The sequence below is a fragment of the Phallusia mammillata genome, chromosome 1 (assembly GCF_965637545.1).
Source record: "Phallusia mammillata chromosome 1, kaPhaMamm4.hap1.1, whole genome shotgun sequence".
Lineage (NCBI taxonomy): Eukaryota > Metazoa > Chordata > Ascidiacea > Phlebobranchia > Ascidiidae > Phallusia > Phallusia mammillata.
Window position 1 is genome coordinate 34,980,696 of NC_137252.1, and position 7,773 is coordinate 34,988,468.

At 34.2% G+C, this 7,773-nt stretch overlaps 1 long non-coding RNA gene across 1 annotated transcript; it reads left to right on the forward strand.

Moving 5' to 3' along the window:
- Positions 1–2,044: 2,044 nt before the first annotated feature.
- LOC145220731 (uncharacterized) lies at positions 2,045–5,039 on the forward strand. The gene is made up of 3 exons (XR_013858257.1): positions 2,045–2,084; positions 4,276–4,345; positions 4,983–5,039. It is a non-coding gene; the product is annotated as an uncharacterized LOC145220731 (long non-coding RNA).
- Positions 5,040–7,773: the final 2,734 nt, after the last annotated feature.

Genomic DNA, 7,773 nt, shown 5'->3' on the forward strand with positions numbered 1-7,773 from the left:
CCCAATTAAAATGTTCCTCCCTCAACCCTTTTAAAACTGTTTGATATGGCTCTTCTGCTATTGTGCTACTTCACTCTAACCAATACATTTTATTGTCTATTTTGGTTTTACTTTTTTAAAGAGCCACCCAACTTGCAAATACATTGCAAAACTTGTAAGTACAAATGTGTTCTTGAACATTAAGGTGAATTCCAGGCAAACAAAAAACTCTTTAAAAGGTCAGTAACCGGTCATTTAGCTGGACTATGACACAGTAAAAGGCTACTGCAAGTCAATTAAAATATTGTTGACAACAATTTGTTATGTCCCTGCCACAACATAGCTTATCCGATTATCACTCTCTGTAATACTACTTTCTGATTTTTTCTATTTACGTTTTGTAAAACAGGCTTTGGACACAAATACCCTAGCAAATGCTAAGGCTAAGGCTCTTTGACCCAGTGGTTCACCCACAGGCTCCAAGACATATTCAAAAAATCGGCTGTGCTGACTAAAGTACATGATCTAGGAGTTTCATGCTTTGTTTGTTGGTGCATTGTAAGATATTCTGAAGAATTTTGTAACTTTTAATTGGATTCACCCATTTTCACCCCTTATTATTCAAAAAAATCGTTTTTAGCTTTTCCAGTCCTTTAGGTCAGAAAGTTTGTAGTGGGTTACTCGTTTAGTATTAAAATTTTGGCTCAATAATGCAAATGGTTACCTTAACAGCCCATAATATGTGTACACTGTGAGTCAGATAGACATCACAAGGCAGTAATTTACTGATTTTCAATTTTGGTGGTTAAATGCAGAGCGAACACACGGACAGACATTTTATGAGACAGTCTTTTCAGTGATTAGAAAACAGCTGTTTTTGCACAGCTGTGCAATGCTATGCCATTTTATGAAGTTATTACATGCATTTTCAGGTTTGGCGAAGGTATCACACATTAAACATAATTTAAACTCTCAAAACATACTTCTGTCTCGTATATTTTGGGCAAAACGTTGTTGTTTAACATAAAGGCAAAATTAAGATCTTGACGATCTTGACACAAAAGCTTGGCTGCCGCATGATAAGAGGTCACTGGAGATCAACTTGTAGGTATATCAAACACAAATAAAAACGATTTTTGTCACAGTGTAGCTTCTTTATTTTTGACAAATCAATTCAAGAATCAATACTTAAGTCGTGTATAAATTAGGCAAAACAGTGTTGTTGAACACTAAATACTGTGTGGTATTGAAAACTGTGTCAAAAGGTCATTAAATGGTTGTTCGAAATCTGCACCGTGAGAGGTTACTACAGGTCAATGGTAATGGTTTTGCGAAACAAAGTTAAGTGAAAAACAATTATGGTATCTTAATTTATAGTGTCTCTAACGTAACTGTTAAGGTATTTTTAGGAAAATTTGTCTTTGAAAACCGACCTTGGACAGCAATATCAAGGTCTAAGCACAAGATTAAATTAAAAAGAATTTTTCCTGTTCTTTTTTAATGCTTTTGTAATTATATGACAATAGTGGTACAAAAAATATGGACAAAAAAAAATTTAAGTTTGGGTTAATGTATTCCAAAATTTGTTCTTAACAATGTAAAAATAACTGGAACATTTTGCACTGTAAGTAGCTAATCCGCACAAACCCATTTGTTTTTGTTTGCAAAAACAATCATGCGTAGATCAAATGATGTGTATATTAAATTGGTAAATAGGATATAGAATTTATAAAATGGAAGAATCTAGGCAAGCTACCTTTGTAGTTGGTTTCTAGTTTAATCTTGTTTTACCAATGGTTTCCATTTTCTTCTTTGCTTGAATCTGATTGCACTTTTTAAACTAATATATAACAATCAAATCCTAAAATTTTATAGACTTGTTTTGGATAAAAAGTACCTCAATTCAAACGTTACTGAAAGATTGTTCAGTCCAAATTGTTCAAACATCTGCTACACTTTGTGTAGAAAATGTGTGTTTTTTTGCTATAAATGTGTCTAATGAAGGCCAATCACTCTTTCTAATATCCTACATGCTTTTGATAGATTTTGTTTTATTTACTTTAACAGAAATTGAACAGCCTGGACCAAGTCGTTACCCTGTAAAGGTATGTTAATTACAAAAAAAACAAGTTTATGTACATTTTTGCTTTTTGGTTTTATGACCATTTTTTTATCAAAGTGCATAGTTTTTTTTGTGCACAACAACATTGCAAATAAAAAATAAAACAACTTTGTTTTCTTCAATCAGATCAATTTTTTAAGATATTTACAAAATTAAAATTTATGACCATATTGATTCAATGACTTTAAAAACACGTTTTTATGTGTTTGTTAAAGTTTTGTTACATTATACACATCAATTTTCTACAGTGTAGTCGTTTCATAATATGAATATGTGTTCTATGCTTATGCTCTGTCTAAAAAAAGTTGGTGCAGACTAGTGGTAACTTTAAACTACACATGTTTTATGGAGTGATTTTCAGACTAATAAAGCAAGGTGGTAAAACTAAAATTAATAGTGGCCAGGTCATCTATGAGGTGTTGCATGAATAACCAAGATGTTTTATGGTGCATTACTGGTGAATACCCTTGCAACACAACTAAAAAGAAAAATAAGATCTGTATCAAATGTGCATATTTTGCACACTGTGGGCTCCACTTACCTAATGTTGATTGGAATATTGCAGTAATGGATAAAACAGTAGAAAGAAACTAAAATTACTAGAAAGACCTACATAACTAAGTTGTTAAGCAGTCTGAAAAATTGGGTATGAAAATGAGTATAAAGCTACACTTCCCTTAAAACGTAGGGGATATAAATGATGAGAATTAAGCTGAAAGATTCCATCAGGATCAGTGAAAATGGAGCGTATCAGGGAAGGTGGAATAATGTGATCCTGGCTAATTACTGTTGGTCGATTAAACGGGACGATATTGTTGCCAGTCATTTCCAAAAGTTACAGAAGTACATGTGTAGGCCTATACCCAATATACATGACAACTTCCAAATTTGAAACCATTTTCTGTTTGTTGTGTTAAATTTTGTTTGTTAGGAGGGTCCACCTGTTACATTTAAAATTAAATTCGAAATTTTGTTCTTGCAAAAACGTTAATTCCAAATAAAATACTCAAAACCAGTTTCACTACATAAGGATTCTTTTTTAAACGTGGATGGACCATAACAGGAAAACTAGAGGTGATACAGATAAACCGATTGCATTTTCAAAATCAGGGCACTAGTGTTAGTGAAAATCAGGTGGTGAAAAAATTTTCATCACCATGTTTAAACTCATACCACCAAACTTATCTTGGTTATCCCGTAAAGTGATAAAAACGTTGGCTGGGACACATAATAAATAACTATACAAAAATATATATGTTTTGAAATAGGTCATAGTGTATGTTCAGTGGCAATATGTGCCTAGCCACCCTTCTAATTTGACAAGACAACCTTGGTATTTAACATTGTCCAATTGGGACAAAATTTTACAGGACTGTTGATTGGGTCATTGTGGTTTCATCTTTTATTAGTTTAAGTGTGGAACCTTATCAGTTAACCGACTAGCCCCCTTAAACGGGTGAGTTTTTAAATAGTGTTGGAATTAAATAAAATATGAATAGTATGTAAACTTTTCCTTTTATAAGAGCTAATCGTTTTGTTTAACCATGTATTCCCATTTATATACTTTGTAGATTTTTGGTAGAATTAGAAGCAAGGCTGCATTGTAATGTATTTTAAATTATTGTGTGACTTTTAGTTGGATTTAACCTGTTTTTTTAGCCCGTTGTTGTGTGACTTTTTAGTTGCATTTCACTCGTTTTTTTAGCCTGTTAGCCCCATATATCTGTTTTGGTTTACAAGTCCTTTAGGTAGGAAATACAATCCCTAATATGCTGCCATTTGAAACACTTGCTTGAAGGGCATTTTTTTTGCAACCGATAATATGTGTTTAAGCGCCTGTCCCTTGCCAGATCAAATCCTGCAGGAGTGATTGGTTTATGATCGGTTAGTAATGGCCTCAGCTGCATGCATGTTCATATGTGCCAATAGGCTATATTCATGGTGGAATAGAGCTGTAAGGTTAATAGTAAATTCTATCACGTTAAGGGACGTTACATATATCTGGTGGTGGACATTACATATAATGTTTGTTTACAAGGACAGGGTCAGTCAGTGGCCCCAGCCAAGGTTATGTGCGACATGGGAGAAAGAGAGGACATCTTTATCAAAACATTTGTACCATATTTATCCTAATTCACCTATGTATAGAATTACCTCATTTTTGTTATTTTTAGGACAACCAAACTTCTACTCAAATCCCACAAACAACTTCCAATCCATCAACTGCCATACAAGCTGGTGAAGGTAAGGAATTTTGCCTGACATGTTACATTGCTTAAAAGTTGTAAAATATAACTTAATCCAAGCTGAAATGTTTTTGTGAGTGGTTCCCAAACCATCGGTCAAAATGCCACATGGGGTTTGAATGGTTAATATTTAGGGTTAGAAACAGGTCATGGGTTTGATGGGTTTACTGACTTATCAACAGGAACTGGGTGTACAAAACACTCAAGCTTGCAGTTACAAATACTGTCATTATGTTATTATTGGTCTTCTTCCCTAATGGGAATACATATTGTTTTTGTCCCCATGTTTACCCCCTTTTTTGTCTTACGGTGGTTAGTCACGAAAGAGTGCTTTAAATTTATTCAAATTTGGACAGATGTTAGTTATTACTGCAAATTTAATCCTCCTGAAGTTTGACCGCGAATAACCCAGCAGGCCCCCAATACGTAACATTTTTGAAATAGCTGTACTGACTATAGTACATCATTTAGGAGTTATATGCTTTGTTGGTTGGTGCAATGTAGGATATTCTAAAAAGTTTGTAACTTTTTATCAGATTCACCCATTTTTACCCCTTAAACCTCTAAACTTGCAGCCTAAACTTACATAACATAGTTTCTTCATACTGAGAATATCTTTCTGTTTTTGCACTTAGATTTTGAAGCCAAAGCCAAACTTCAACCCACAGCCACAGACAAAGCTGAAGCTAGAGGTAAAGGTGTTTTGCAAGTTCAATGACTTAGTTTGAACTGTACTTTACAGAAAAAAACGAACTCTGATTATATGTTTCATTAAAAACTAAACAATAAATACATGTTATTATGATTTCCAGCCTAAACTTTATTAACATATTTTCTTTATACTCAAAATGTCTGGTTCCTTCTACACTTAGATTTTGAAGCAAAATCCAAAATTGAACCCATATACGAATCTAAAGATCAAGCCCAAGTCATAGCTGGAGGTAAAGGTGTTTGCAAGTTCAATGATATAATTTGCAATTGGGACCTTAATTGAGTTTAAAAAAGGCCCACAGAAAGTGAACAGTTGACATCAATTGATGTTGTGAATGAAGGAGATGAAAGTCATAATATAAGCATTAACTAGAGCTTTGGCATTTGACGAGATTGAACGGAAAAATTGACGCATCATTACCTATAAGTTGTAGATCTTGAACTACACTTTTTAACTTTATAATTCAAGTTATCATCAGTATTTTATTGATTATTGAGATTTACATAAAAGACAACTATACAGTGAAAAATGCAACTACCGTATATACTCGCCAATAGGTCGCGCCACCGTATAGGTCGCACTATTAGTTTTGTGTTTAAAATGTGTAATTTAGAGTTGACTCGCTCATAAGTCGCACTAAAAATCTAGGGATTTAAAGGCCCTTTTCCTAGCTATTTTGGTTGCAATTGTTTGTTTTTTAGCATTGAACTGCATTGCATTGAATCCGCAGAACCATTTTTTTTCTCAACAAAGCGGGAAAATCTAACGCACGCTGAGCGGTCGCATGTGCGTGTGCGCTCATGAAGCTGTCTCGCATTGGTATGTGCGTGCACGAGCGTATGCACCCCTCTTTGCACTTATGTTGAGCGGATAGGTCGCACCTATGTTTTAAAAAAAAATATAAGGAAAAAAGTTGCGACCTATTTGCGAGTATATACGGTATGTACCCTGTATATGGTACCCGAAAAACTGAGCGATAAAGGCATGTTTTTCATAACTGTAGTTCAAACTCTTTTGGTCAATGCATTTGAATGGAAGAATTTTGCACTATTAGGGTCAGTATTTTAGGCATGTTATAATTTAAAGCGTAACTGTAAAACAGATAAAGCTGGTTACCCATAAGTTGGTTAATTGAAAAACAACAACGCGCAATTGAGACCAAGAGTTTGGCAAATTGGAGTCTGTATTAACTGTTCTTATCTGTAAAAACGATTCATACCATAAAGATACACTTAGTTTCGATTTTTAAAACTAAATTTGAATTTATACCTGCAGCCATGCTAACATGCAAACCTGAAGCTGATGCTGAAGAAGAATTGGAAGCCGAAGGTAAAGGTGTTTAGCAAGTTCAGTGACATGCTTTGCAATTTTCCCCCCTTTCCTGAAAGAGACACATATTCTTTTGGTTGGTATGCAGGTCTGCTCCACGTGTTTTGTCAAAAAAGAGTGCCTCAAACATTTTCCAATTTACACACATGTTCGGTATATATCCAAATTATACTTCTGTATCAAGTTTATAGAGCTCTTTTGGCAAATGTTTTTTATTCCAACGTTTCGAGGGTAAATAATACTGAATGCAGCTAGTACAGTGCACGATAAACAAAGAAAAAAAGAATAAAACACAAGCACGTCACAACGCAAGGAAAACACCGCAATCATTAAAAAAAGTATTGACGTAAACAAATTCTATCACCAATACAGATCGCTACATATTCTGATTTCGGCAGAAAGAAACTTTCAGATCGGTGATTTTGTTCAACTTTTTTCAAAGGGATCAATTTTGCAAGATTACAAACCAGCTTTACAGGGAGTCAAAATCATCAATCGAAAAAAACAGTTCTTTAAATTTACTTTCGCGGAAAATCATAAAAATGAAGTCGAGTCTCTTTACAATCGCTACAAAACAGCTCAGTCCTGCAGTTATATGAACGGAACAATCACCATTACAGCAGAAAAAACACCTAGACCTCTGACCAAATTAACCCTCCATCCCGTCCCACTCGAACTAACTAAAAAACAATGGACAGAAGTTAGACAGGAAACGACGAGCATTCGAACTTTAAACATTGACGATAAATCGGAAACAGACCAAACAAAAATTATGATCAAGGTATATAAATTCTATACTACACTCTGGCAAACCAAAAGTCCAATATCTATTAACGCGCAAAACTACTTTTTATCTAAAATCGTAGTGAACCCAGCATATAACGAACCAGACATACTCCCAATCACACCTGAAGAACTAGATATTACATTAAACTCAATGAATAAAAAATCTTCCTGGGGGAAAGACGGTTTATCCATTGAATTTTATCAAAAATTTTGGCAATTACTCAAACACGATTTTATAGAAATAGTCCATAACATATACCTTCGCGAAGAATTACCCGACACATTTAAAAACGCAATAGTAAAACTTATTCCAAAGAAAAAGGACAGGACATTAATAAAAAATTGGCGACCCATATCATTGTTAAATGTAGATTATAAAATCACGAGTACCACAATCGCAAATCGGCTAAAAAACGAATTAAATAGGAAAATCTCCATCGAGCAAATATGCGGCCTCTCCAAACGGTACCTATACCACATACATTATAACATAAAAGCGATCATTGAATTTTCCAAACAGAAAACATCTTCTTTAGCACTTGTACTTGTAGACATGGCTAAAGCCTCCGACTCGGTAAATCACGACTTCATGCTTAAAA